The 12,079-nt window shown below is 41.1% G+C and overlaps 1 non-coding gene across 1 annotated transcript; it reads right to left on the bottom strand.

The window, feature by feature from the left end:
• Positions 1 to 11,311: 11,311 nt before the first annotated feature.
• Positions 11,312 to 11,383, bottom strand: TRNAC-ACA (transfer RNA cysteine (anticodon ACA)). The gene has a single exon. It is a non-coding gene; the product is annotated as a tRNA-Cys (tRNA).
• Between the last annotated feature and the right edge of the window lie 696 nt (positions 11,384 to 12,079).

Genomic DNA, 12,079 nt, shown 5'->3' with positions numbered 1-12,079 from the left:
TGAACAAGCGAGCAAGGGCTCTCGATGAGGCTGGAGCTGTAGCCCAAGGGAAGGTGTGGACTTCTACTGGAAATGCCTTGGAATGTCTAAGCATGGGGTGACCTGGCCTGCCTTGAAGTTTTAAGATCATTCCAGCTACCATGTAGAAAATGGATTAGAGGGCACAAATGTGAAAGTCTAGACAACAGTTAGAAAACTTTGGAGAGGACATAAGCAAAAAGAGATGATGACTCACACAGACAGTAAGAAGGGAAGTAGATGGATTTGGGACATGGCTTGGAGGTAGGAAGAATAAGGATGTATGACTTTTGAGTAAATGTGAATGTGTAAGGTAGGGATGCTGATGGAGAGGAGGTCAAGAATGACACCTAGTATGAGCAACTCAGGGGAGAAGGGGGCACCCCAGGCTGTATAGGAGAAGACAACTCAAGACACCTGTGGGTTCCAAAAGTGGAATTCTGACAATACAGACACAAATGATCTGTCAGAAGAGAGATATTTTGGAAACCAACACAAAGAAGTCTATGTTGGCCTCAGATTTCAAAGAACAATATAAAAAAAAGATAAAAAATAAATATTTTATGTCCTGAACACGATATAAACCTTATCATACATTGACAATATATAAACATTGTCAATATTGAATACAAATTCCCAGTTTCCCTGTTCAGTTTCCAAGTGCCTTTGCTTCTACCAGCTGCTACTTACAACTATCTTCAGAAGATTGCCCTTGAACCATTGTGTGTGCACACATATACACACAAAGAGACACACACACACTCCTATGCAGAGAGCCAGAGGGACCCACCCTCTCCTTCTATCGCTCCCCCTGCCCCGGAGTCCCCAGCCAGTGATGGACTGCTATAGGATTGTGAAAACCCAGTTCCCTTGCTTTAGATGGGGACAGACATGGGGACAAAAACTGGGGATTCTCAGCAGGATCAGGCTGAAGCTGGGCCTTTTCTTGAATTGCATTCTTACTTGATTTCATTCCCTTTGCTTCCTCCCCTCCCTCACTGGATTTTCCTGGGTTCACCTAGTTAATAAGTCCCTTGCATATCCTTGCCTCAGGGTCTGATTCTCCCCAATGACATATATATATATATACATATGTCATCTGTGTTTTTTCCTTGAATACATCTCAATTTTAAATACAATTCAAAAATGTAAAATGCATGCTATAGAGGAAAGGAGAAATGTGTATGTGTATATATATGTATACACACACACAATAGAGTAGCAGAAATTAGAATTATAGATCCAGGAAAGCTAAAACCCTTCAGGATCTCAGACTTGCTAAAACAACAACAACAACAACAACCAGAAACACTCAAGCTGTGTTTGCAAAAGGAAAAGAAACAACAAAAATCCAGGAAAGTTTACAATGTAAAAAGTGACACAGTGAACCCCTCAACTCTTGTGTTGACTCCATCTGGTCTATTAAAGAAAAGAATTGCCTCAAACTAGAAAGAGTAGAGCAAGGTTGCTTAGGAAAATAGAGATGGTAGTGTGTCCTGAAGTAGAATATATCATTTCGGATGTGTCTTTATTACAAGGCCCAGGCAAGGCACAGCCCAGAACTTTTAACATTTTAGGTGTGAATTCATAAACACCCGTGGATTTTCAAGAAATCATGAAGGAACACGGGCAGGGGTTGCTTAAAGAATGGAGTTGGAAAAATACATCCTTCATTTTCAGAAATGGGAAAAATGTACAATGGAAAATTTGATTGTTAATTGCTTCCAAGTTCAAGAGTGTGTAATCAAAGAGACAAATACTTAGAAAAGAATGGAATGATTACTAGGTGCTAACATAGGATCACCAAGAACATTCATGATTAAGAATTTGTCATTTTTTTATTCACTCAATGCAAAATGTTCTCAACTTAGTGAACATCATCAATAAGGTGTCTGATAAAGTCACACATAATTGCCTGTGGAGAAGATAAGGAAATGTCATTTTGTTGACTGTAAAGTGCAGTTAGAGCTGGCATCAATTAACAGGCTGAGATCAACCCAAAAAGGAGGTTTTGGGGAATTTACTATTGAGAACTTCATTTTCTTCAATGACCTAGAAAGTTAGCACGATCTCCTAAGCCTTGTCCTTTCCCAGTCCTGAATTTTCACCAAAACTGCTTTCCCTTTCCCAAGGCCTCAATGCTTCTCTATCCCTACCATATACCAGCTTCCTCCTCCACTGGACCCAGTGACCAGAGTGGCATTTACAAGCATTTACAAGTTCTCCTGTTACTTCTAACTTACCAATATCCCACTTTTAGAATAACTCAGCCTTCTCTTTTCTTCCATTATGATCTCAGGCTACTGAGAAGTATTGGAGAAAATTGCAAACTTGCAGTTTGCAATTACAGCCATTTCTCCCTCTAGTAGTTTCTGCTTCTCTTAAGCTTTCTAACCTCTGCAAATAACATTGTGTACTGAAACTGAACTCCTGAGAGAGGTCAAGCCGCTTTCTCTTCTTTATTCTTTTTACCTAAACAGTCTCATAATCTTACTGATTCCACCTCCTAAAAATTATCAATTCTGTCCCCTCCTCTTCTCTTCCATTTTTCTTGCTGTATTTCAGCTCTTATTAACGCTTACCTAGTTCAGCTTATATTAACTCCTACCTGAAAACTTACAACAACCTCGGAACTCACCTTTCTGGCTCCAGTGGTCTTTCTTTCAACCCATCATCCCCTCTGCTGCCAGAGACGTTCTCCTAATACAGATATCTGATAGTTCAGATATCCCCTTGCTTGAAAATTCCCTAGGGTTTAAAGGGCCAAGTTCAATCTCCTTAACAAGGTAAGTGATGACTGTCATGCTGACCCCAACCTATCTCTCCAACTTCATGTCTCATGATCACTGTCTCTCATCTCTCCTTTGAGAATGAGCAATCTTATTTGTTTTTGTATTCCTCTCACCTAGAATAACACCAACTATATAGTGGATCATTTGTATATTAGTGAAAAATTGAAAGCACACACTCAAAGAAAGATTTATCAAATGAGTCAGGATTCAAACATGGAGAGAGTAGCTCTGACCTGACAGAATAATAACCAGCAGATTCAGCATGCTAGACTCCAAACTAACCAAATCAATTTTAATGGGAACCAATGGTTCAAAAACCTACTTTGAAAGAATAGGATGAAAGAGGCCTGCTTCACTCTTAGTTAAGATGAAAAAGATCTAGGAGTTTTGTTGATTTCCAAATGAATAGTGGTCAGGGGAATGTTATGGCTAGCAAAATATGATGAACCCTAAGTTGTATTACTAGAGGCCCAGAGGACCACACACTAAAGGATGGAGTTCCACAGTGATCTGTACTAATCGGAACACAACTGGATTCCAAGGACACAAGGATAGATGAGGCACAGAGAATGGCACCTAGGAAGAAGGAGGATCTGGAAAATTTGTCATGTGAGGAACTACTAAAAGCATGGAGTATTTAACCTAGCAAAGAGAAAGCTTAAAGGGAACACTGATTTTTTTTTTTTTTTTCAATTTTTGCAGAACTATTGTCTGGAAGAGTGATTGATATGAGCTAGGTTCTTTTAAGGGCAGAACTAGCTTGAATGAGATGAAATTATAGGGCAGATGACTTCAGTTCTGCATAATGAAGACATTTCTATCAATAAGAGTTATTAAAAATATAAATGGGCTGTTGTCTGAGTGTCTTGAAAAGTGGAAATGTTCAAGCAACAGTTGAATGATGGTATGTCAGCAATATTGGAGAGGGAATTCTTGAAGGCCTCCACGTTTTTTCTAACTCCAAGATTCCGCCGTCCTATATTATGTTTTTAGTTAAGTTTTAAAGGAGCCCACTGAGAAAATCCATTTGGAAACTTTCAGTAACAGTGTAAGGTAAAAATTCCAGGCCTCCAACTAAACTGTTTGAAAGGCAACCCCTAACCTATGTTTTATTTCTTGGTTCTAGAGGCCCTAAGCACCTCAGGGCTTGCTTGTGAAAGGAGAAAATCATAGATGTGATCGTGACCCTTATGGCTAAATTCAAGATTGGCATTAGTAAAGCTCTCCACGGGTGATAATCTAAGGATGCCTACAAGTGATAATCAGGAAGGAAATGTAGAAGGAAAAACATCCAAAATGAAACTTAATCAGACCGAAGAATTCTCCTGGTTTGCTGCAAGTCCAGAGTAGGACTTGGCCAAGTAAAGCAAACGATGGAGGAAGCATTTTCGTTATTAGCTCGTAGGCGCAAGGTTCAGCTCTTTCAGTTTCACTGTTTAGGTCCTAGGCTGCTCTGTGCCTTGCTTTCTCCAACAACAAATTACAGAGACCAAGCACATCCCAACCCAGCAGAGGTTCATTTCTGTACAGTGGTTGTGTTCTTATAATTGATAACGTGAAGGAAAATGCCTTCATGGAAATTCAGATGTTCAAGAACCCCAGGACCAATCCTATGGGACATTACCGATGCCACTTGCCAGAGGCCTGGGACTCAGGAGTTAATGTCTGCAAAGCATTTTGAGCTTGTTGGAAGAAAGGCGCTAGATAAATACAAAGTGTTGTTGTTATTATAGGGAAGAAAAAGTAACTGTTAGCTCAGGGTCTATAATTAGGAAGCAAATATAGTGTCTGGTGGCTTTGATAATAGGATTTCTATGAAGATGTGGCATGCAGTAAGCCTGTTGACTGAAATGTTATAAATGACATGATTTTTGCCATACCAGTCAGAATCCTTGAAATTTTAGTTTTCAGTTTGCCTTCCTGCCCTTCCCCCACACTCTATATTGAGGTCAACTCTAAGAGGGCAAGTGTCAAATTAACAACTCGGAAACTAATAAACTTTGGTGTGTCCATGGAGAAATTATGGTCCTGAAGAATCAGGACTTGCTTCCTTCTCACTGAAGCCAAATTCTGAAGACTTGGAGCTGAGCATTGAGAAGATCTTGAAGTTCCTTCCGAGCCTGGGTCCTTATCCTGCCTCTTGCCTTCAGTTGGCAAACCCGGTGTGCCCTGAGTGAGGCCTGGTCCTGCAGCTTGCAAGAGGAAGCTTGGGAATTCTTTCAAGAGAAGCATAAATCCGAGTTCAGGCCTTGGAAAGTAAGTAAAGAAGGAAATAGTTTTAAAATATTTTAATGTGTTTATCTGCATATTTTCGGTCTACCCATAATGTTCTGAGAATTTAAATGGTTTAAGAAAATCACTTCTTAAAATAAGGAATATTGTTTTTCGTGGAACAGTTCACCATTCAGACTCCTGTGACTCTTTCTGTTATCAATTTGCTCCGTGATTTTTACCTGTATTTGCCTCAATTTCTGCCCTGTGAAATTGTCATAACCAATTACTCTTCTCATCGATGTTGCTGGAGAAAGGCAGCAAAGGCAGGTTTCATAGCTGTACAGTTAAGAGTTTGATTTTGACCCATCATTCACTCGACAGCTAGAAGGCTTCATGGAAGTCGCTGAACCCCTTGTGCTTGTGTCTCCATAATTTAATAATTATTAAATGATTTAAATGAAGTGAAATGTATTTTCATTTGAAGGAAACATTTAAAGAATTTAAGTGAAGCTCCCATTAATGATTTTTCCAGTTTCAAATCTTTTCATTTTCTTACAACTTCAGTATCTTTTCTAAGAGAACACACACAATTACATCTTTTCACGTTGATCTTTCTTGTTATTTTTCTAATTTTACTGTGGCGACTAGTTTGGTCCAAAGAACTTGGTGCCATAATCTTGATTTGAAGGTACCTAATACAATTTTAGAATAAAGAAGTTTCCCGTTTATTTCATGGATAAGGTCTTCTTTTTTAGATGTGTTTCCTGGGGTAGTGATAGGCTTGCTTCCATTATTGCATGGGTTTGGGCTATCTTTTTAATGTAAACATTTTTCCTCTTACAGCTACAAACAGGTTAAAATTAAAATATGTAAGATAGACATCTATATTTTTCACATTCTTCTTGTCAGCTGAGTTTGAGGAATTTGGTCCAACACATTTATCCAGCAGTTACACTGAGGCATGTGGCATCTGCAGAAGGGGAGAGTGGGGATGGGGGTGGGGGAGGTGAGGGGCTGTGGGCAAAAGATGAGTTCTCTACAGGAAGTTCTCTGCAGGCCAAGGGTGTGCTTAATGCCTTCAGAGGTGTTACAACTTAGTGTTTATTTAAATGTATTAAATCTTGCTTTGCTTTAAAATAAATGGACACTATCTGAAAACTCGGGCTTTCCAGGTGACACAGTAGTAAAAAAATAAAATTCACCTGCCAATGGAGGAGACCTGGGTTGGATCCCTCAGTTGGGAAGATGCCCTGGAGAAGGAAATGGCAACCCACTTCAGAATTCTTGCTTGAGAAATCCCATGGGCAGTCCATGGTGTCCCAAAGAGCTGGCGCAACTGAGCGCACACACACACACACACGCATACACACACAACTGAAAGCACACTTAAGGCTTTGCAGTTCCGAAAGAGGATCACTGACTTGTTAATGTCAAAATCCGTTTTCCTCGGAAGCAGATGTCCTGAGTATTTGCAGTTATCAGGGCCTGTTCCTGGACTCCTGTCACTGCAAAGTCACATCTGAACTGCATGAAGAGGTTCTCACACCAATTTAGGGAAATCTCCAGGAAATCTTTGTGTAACTCAAATAACTATTGTGAGCGGGCGGAAGATGAATGAGATCATGCTTGCAAAGTGCTTCGGGGCTACAGATTGTGTCTGAGCAGGGCGAGCAGGGCGTGGGCGGTGGGCACCGGAGGTGATGAGCGTGTTGCAGGCCCCGCGGCGACCACGGTGGGAGGCGGCCTTCTGCTGTCCCCGGGCTGCCTCCACCGCTCTGGGCCAGAAGGGAATGGCTCATCCCAGGTCCCGGCCCTGTGGTCACCTCCCAAGTCCTCCAAGTCCCCGACACAGCTGCCTTCCCAGAGTGACCAATTAAAACGCCTGAAGCGGCTGGAGCTCGCTGCCGCCAGCACACATGGACCACATGTGAGGCTGCGATATTCTCTCGTTGTGACGCACTCCATCCAGGACACAGGGACAGCAGTGTTTAGCAGCTGACACAAGAGGGGTTTCTACTGCCTGCCAGACAGCTTAAAGGCTGCAAGAAATCTTTTGTGGGTTCCGGGGAACGCTTTGAATTCTTCTAGCCAGCCTGACAGCCCTCCAGTCGCACTCTGGAAAAGACTGCAATGTTCCTGTAGGGCCAGGAGAGCCGGGCTTCTGGGGCGTGGACAGGCCCCGGGGAGAACTTGAAAGGGACAGTAAACGCCAGAAAAGCAGAGCCCCTCTCCTGCTGTCTTGTAAAGCAGCATCAGAAACTCTGGCAGGCAGGACACGCCTCTGCCCTTCTCTTATTCAGGGGAGAAAGGAGCCTGGGTATCTCAGTGGATCTTAATTTTCTCTCACCGCCCCTCAACCCCCATCTCCTAACCCACCTCTCCCCTCCCCAGCCCCCTTCTGCCCCTGCAGGGTTTGTGTTCAGCATCAAATTAAGTGTTCATGACAGCTAACCACAAGTTATTAAATGTGATTCACTGCCACATTGCTGGGCCTTCACTGGTGGTACAGAATAACCACTTAGACAAACCATTTGATTCATGGCATCCATACAAAGAGTCTTTGAGAAGGAGAGAGGCCTTCTCAGGCCTTTTGCTGAAAATTGTTTTATTTCCGTGATTCTCTTCAACAGGTCGGTGAGCTGAATTAAACCCCAAATCCTTTCTAACTGCTTAGCTGTGAAGTCTTTAAGATATTACAGAGCTCGTGAGAAGTGGCTGTGGATTGCCAAGTCAGCGGAAATTTAAGAAATCAGCGTCAAAAATGAACTTATGTTTGACAAGTGAAACCAACGATCTGCAGCTGGTGTGAAGGGTGGTGATCTTTCAGTGTTTAATGCTCTTAATAATTAGGTTTCCTATCCTAGAAAGGCATTATTATTTTTTAATAATTCCCTGCTGTGAAGGGAGAGTTGATGAAATAGTAACTTTCCTTGCATTGAAATCCTGTCCACCCCGGGTTCTTGTTTGGAGACAGTGGATAATGAAAGACCAATGGTCCTTCAAGAATCAGACACCTCATTTAATTGTTTTCCTATTTCATCATTCAGGGCCTCAGGGTTACATGTTGGCTCCTTGGGAGGGGCACTGTCCTCTCTTGGATGGAGTGTTAAATTTACTGGGGTGTTAAGTTCTGCTTATGGTGAGCCAACTGGATTTATGCATTTAGAAGGCCCTAAAATAGGAAGCTGAGTGGTCTTTGTTCAAAACTGGCTGGCCCATGTTTCTTCCTGATGATGTCTGTGGACGGTACCCCGTAAAAGTACAGTGTGGCTTGTACTCGCCACAGCACGAGAGGCTCAGAGGCGTACCATCTGTTTATAATTGGCATTCAGATTTGATCCATTATAGAGGTATCCCAAGCTTATTGAATTTAAAAGGGGGCACAAAGTTTGTGTGGGATAAATTCAGGTCTAACTTGTCATCTCTCTGCCAAGAGCATGTAATTCATTTTCTTATTACCAACACAGTCTATTAGAAAATAAGTTAGCTATGTAACAAATTGAAGTCTAAGAAATATCCATATTAGGAAACTTAGTTTGATGATTAAATTAAGCGAGGATTACTTTGGCGTGAATAATTCCACAATCTGCTTTTCTGTCCTGAAAAAATGAGTTTAGCAAGGCATGGCTGTTCTTGTAATATTTAACAGCTTTGTTTTCAAGGTTTTGAGTTGTTTCCCTCTCCATCAGTCTTCCAAACATCTTGATTTCCTGTCACCTATTTGATTATCATTTATGATATTTACAGAATTTGGTTGACTCAAACAAATGTCTTACTAAAGGGCCAGATTTAACATCATATACATTTTTCGTTCATTCATTTATTTATTCAGTGCATAATGAGTGCTTCTTTCGTGAGAGGTATCTTGGAGCAAATCAAATGCATTTCTTCATTAAGAGGTCATTCAAAGTAATTAAAAAAATACAATAAGCATAATTCACCAAAATACATAGAGTTAAGGTTAATTAAGTTTTCTTTTTAACTGAGGATGAAAATTAGAACTCTTTTTGCTTCAGTGTTTACAGAAAAATCTAAATAGATAATTTCATTCTTCTCCCTTTTAGAGAGAATGCAGGAAAAGAATCGAATCTTTGGTGACTTGGCATATTGGTAAATCAACATTCTTAAAAAAACTCATGTTCCTTTTAATACATTAATAAGCACCTGCCACAGAATGTATGCTCCAAATGTTTTGTTGTTGTTTTAGGTAAAGCTGACTTGTTTCATTGTCTTTGGACTCTTTTCCTCAAGTATAATAGAAAAAGTAAACCCTGGATAATGGATAGTTAGATTATGGTTAACCAGTATTCTAATATCCTTCAATAAAAGAAGTGTGTTATATCATACTCTCTATAAGGTAAAGATGGTCTTTATCTGGAAAGCAGTTTCACTAATATTTATAGAAAAAAAAGTTACTGAAGAACAAAAGGAATACTCGAAATAGTTCTGTTTACTTGAACTGTATATTAGAGGTTGGACTAGTAACTTGTTTTTAGTTTGTAACTTTTTGCATACCCATAAAAACCTGGTGCAGTCTTACTGAATTAGCAAGATCAAAGAGAAGGTTTAAAGTTCACAAAAAACATTTTGCCACATGAAGTTCAAAATCATCCAACACATATGATAATTTAAGGATGAGTGTTGGAAGAGTAAGAAGCTTGGAGAGAACATGAAATTAAAAAAAAAAAAAAGAACTCTAACGTAAATTGGCAAAATTTGCAGAATTTTATGATTCATGATAGATCCATTTGAGTGTATAAATAAATTTCAAAAATCAGTACTCTTCTAGTATGGCAAATGTATTCATTCCTTCAATACATTTATTTAACCCCCTACTATGAGTCACTCTTGGAGGAGGGCATGGTGACCCACTCCAGTATCCTTGCCTGGAGAATTCTATGGACTGAGGAGCTTGGTGGGCTGCACTCCATAGGGTCACAGAGAGTGGGACACGACTAAAGTGACTTAGCATGCATTCATGTGTTGCTCTTCTTACTGGATACCAGGATTCAACACTGAACAAGATAACTTTCATACACATTGTGTCCTACAGTGGGAAAAAGCATGAAAGAAGCAATTTCCACAAAGTGTGGAAAATAGTATTCATTTATCCCATCACTGATTAATTAATACACACCTAATGTGTACTAGAGGGCTTCCCTGGTGGCTCAGATGGTACAGAGTCTGCTTGGAATGCAGCAGACCTGGGTTCGAGTCCTGGGTCGGGAAGATCCCCCGGAGACCCAGTATTCTCCAGTATTCTTGCCTGGAGAACTGCATGGAGAGAGGAGCCTTGTGGGCTATAGTCCATGAGATCGCAAAGAGTCGGACACAACTCAGTGACTAACATGCTTTAATCTGAACTAGAAAGGAAAAGGGAAGCCTTCTAGTAGAGGTCGTAGTCTGGGAGGGAATGTGAAAGCCACATAAGCTCTTAGTGAAGAATAAAAAGCTAGATGGAAGCAGTGGGTGTGTAGGTAGAGGAAACTGTATAATTTCAACTGAGAAAGTAGACAAGAGCTCAGTGTGACTTGAGCAGAGAGAAGCAGGGTGGAGAGGAAAGAAGCTGGAGACCTAACAGCTAACACTGAATTTATAGCCTGGGCCAGCATCTCCTAACAACCCTGTGAAGCAGCTGCTATTATTATCTCCACTTTAGAGTTAAGAAAATCAGGGTCACAAGATCACATATCTAGGAAGTACAGAGCCAGGACTCAAAACCAGCATCCTGGCAGTAGGCTCTCAACTTTTAATTGCTTAAGAAGGGCAGAGAGGGATGACGATCAGCACTAAGGAGTTTCATCTTAGACTAGGTTAAAGGGAAGCCAGTGAATCATTCAACTGAGGAATGAGATACTCCCATATATCTTTTAGATGGATCATTGTGATACCAGTGTGGAAAATGGACTCAAAAGGAACAAAATAAAGACATTGATTTGGTGCTATTGCAGTGGCCCAGTGGAGAGATTCTTGAGGCCAAACTAGGATATGAAAGGCAGAATGGGGAGAAAAGAGAGCTTTAAAAGATGTTCAGGAGATAAAACAAAGACAATTTAGTAATTGACTGGAAGGCACAGGGTGGGGAAGGGTCAAAAAGAGCTCTTGGATAGATGTGGGTGCTGTTGCCCAGGCTGAGAATAGAGAAAATTTGAAAGTGAAAGTGCAGTTACTCAGTCATGTCCGACTCTTTTCGACCTCATGGACTGTAGCCTACCACACTCCTCCGTCCATGGGATTTTCCAGGCAAGAGTACTGGAGTGGGTTGCCATTTCCTTCTCCAGAGGATTTTCCCAACCCAGGGATCGAACCTGGGTCTCCTGCATTGTAGGCAGATGCTTTACCGTCTGAGCCACCAGGGAAGTCCTGAGAATAGAGAAAGTGGACTAAATTTGGGATATGTGAGCAACTCAGGATGGGACATTTTGACTTTGAGTTTCCTTTGAGAGATTGAAGCAGATATGTTGAGTATGTAGCAGAATGTCAGAAGAGGAGAAAGACTGGGCTGGCTCAGAGGTTAATCACCTTTAGCACCTACAAATAGGAGGAGTCACTCATATGCAGTGAAAGGAGGCTGTACCCCTGGTCTGTCCTTCTGTCTGCATTCCTGCACAGCAGTTCTCTGAGTCTGCTGTTTTCTACTCCTTCCCACACCCTTCCCCTCGTTTTCCTTTCTCACAAAGTAATAAAAGATAGAGAGGGGAAGTGACGCTTTATCTGCTTCTTCAGATTCCTGCCCTTGTACTTCTTCATTCTTCCTCATCTTCCTGATCTTCCTGTTTTCCGTTTTCAGCTAAGAGTAAGTTACCTACAGTTCTTTCAGGCCACAGAACCAGTAGACACCTCTGACTATTCCACACCACAATCAACCACCCATTATATCCTAGGACTCTCCCCTAGAAAGATCTGCAGAGTGGGGCCCCATGGTCAAGTCACTTTCTTCTCCTTCTCCCATTTAAAAGCCCTCTTTACATGACATCATGTTCATCTTTCTAGAGAACAAAGCAGATCAAGCCATTCTTTGTATGAAGAAACTCAAGAGTTCTTAATAACATTCA

The sequence above is a fragment of the Ovis canadensis genome, chromosome 2 (genome assembly GCF_042477335.2).
Source record: "Ovis canadensis isolate MfBH-ARS-UI-01 breed Bighorn chromosome 2, ARS-UI_OviCan_v2, whole genome shotgun sequence".
Classification (NCBI taxonomy): Eukaryota; Metazoa; Chordata; class Mammalia; order Artiodactyla; family Bovidae; genus Ovis; species Ovis canadensis.
Note: the sequence above shows the minus strand (reverse complement) of the source record. Positions and strands in the feature narration are given on the sequence as shown.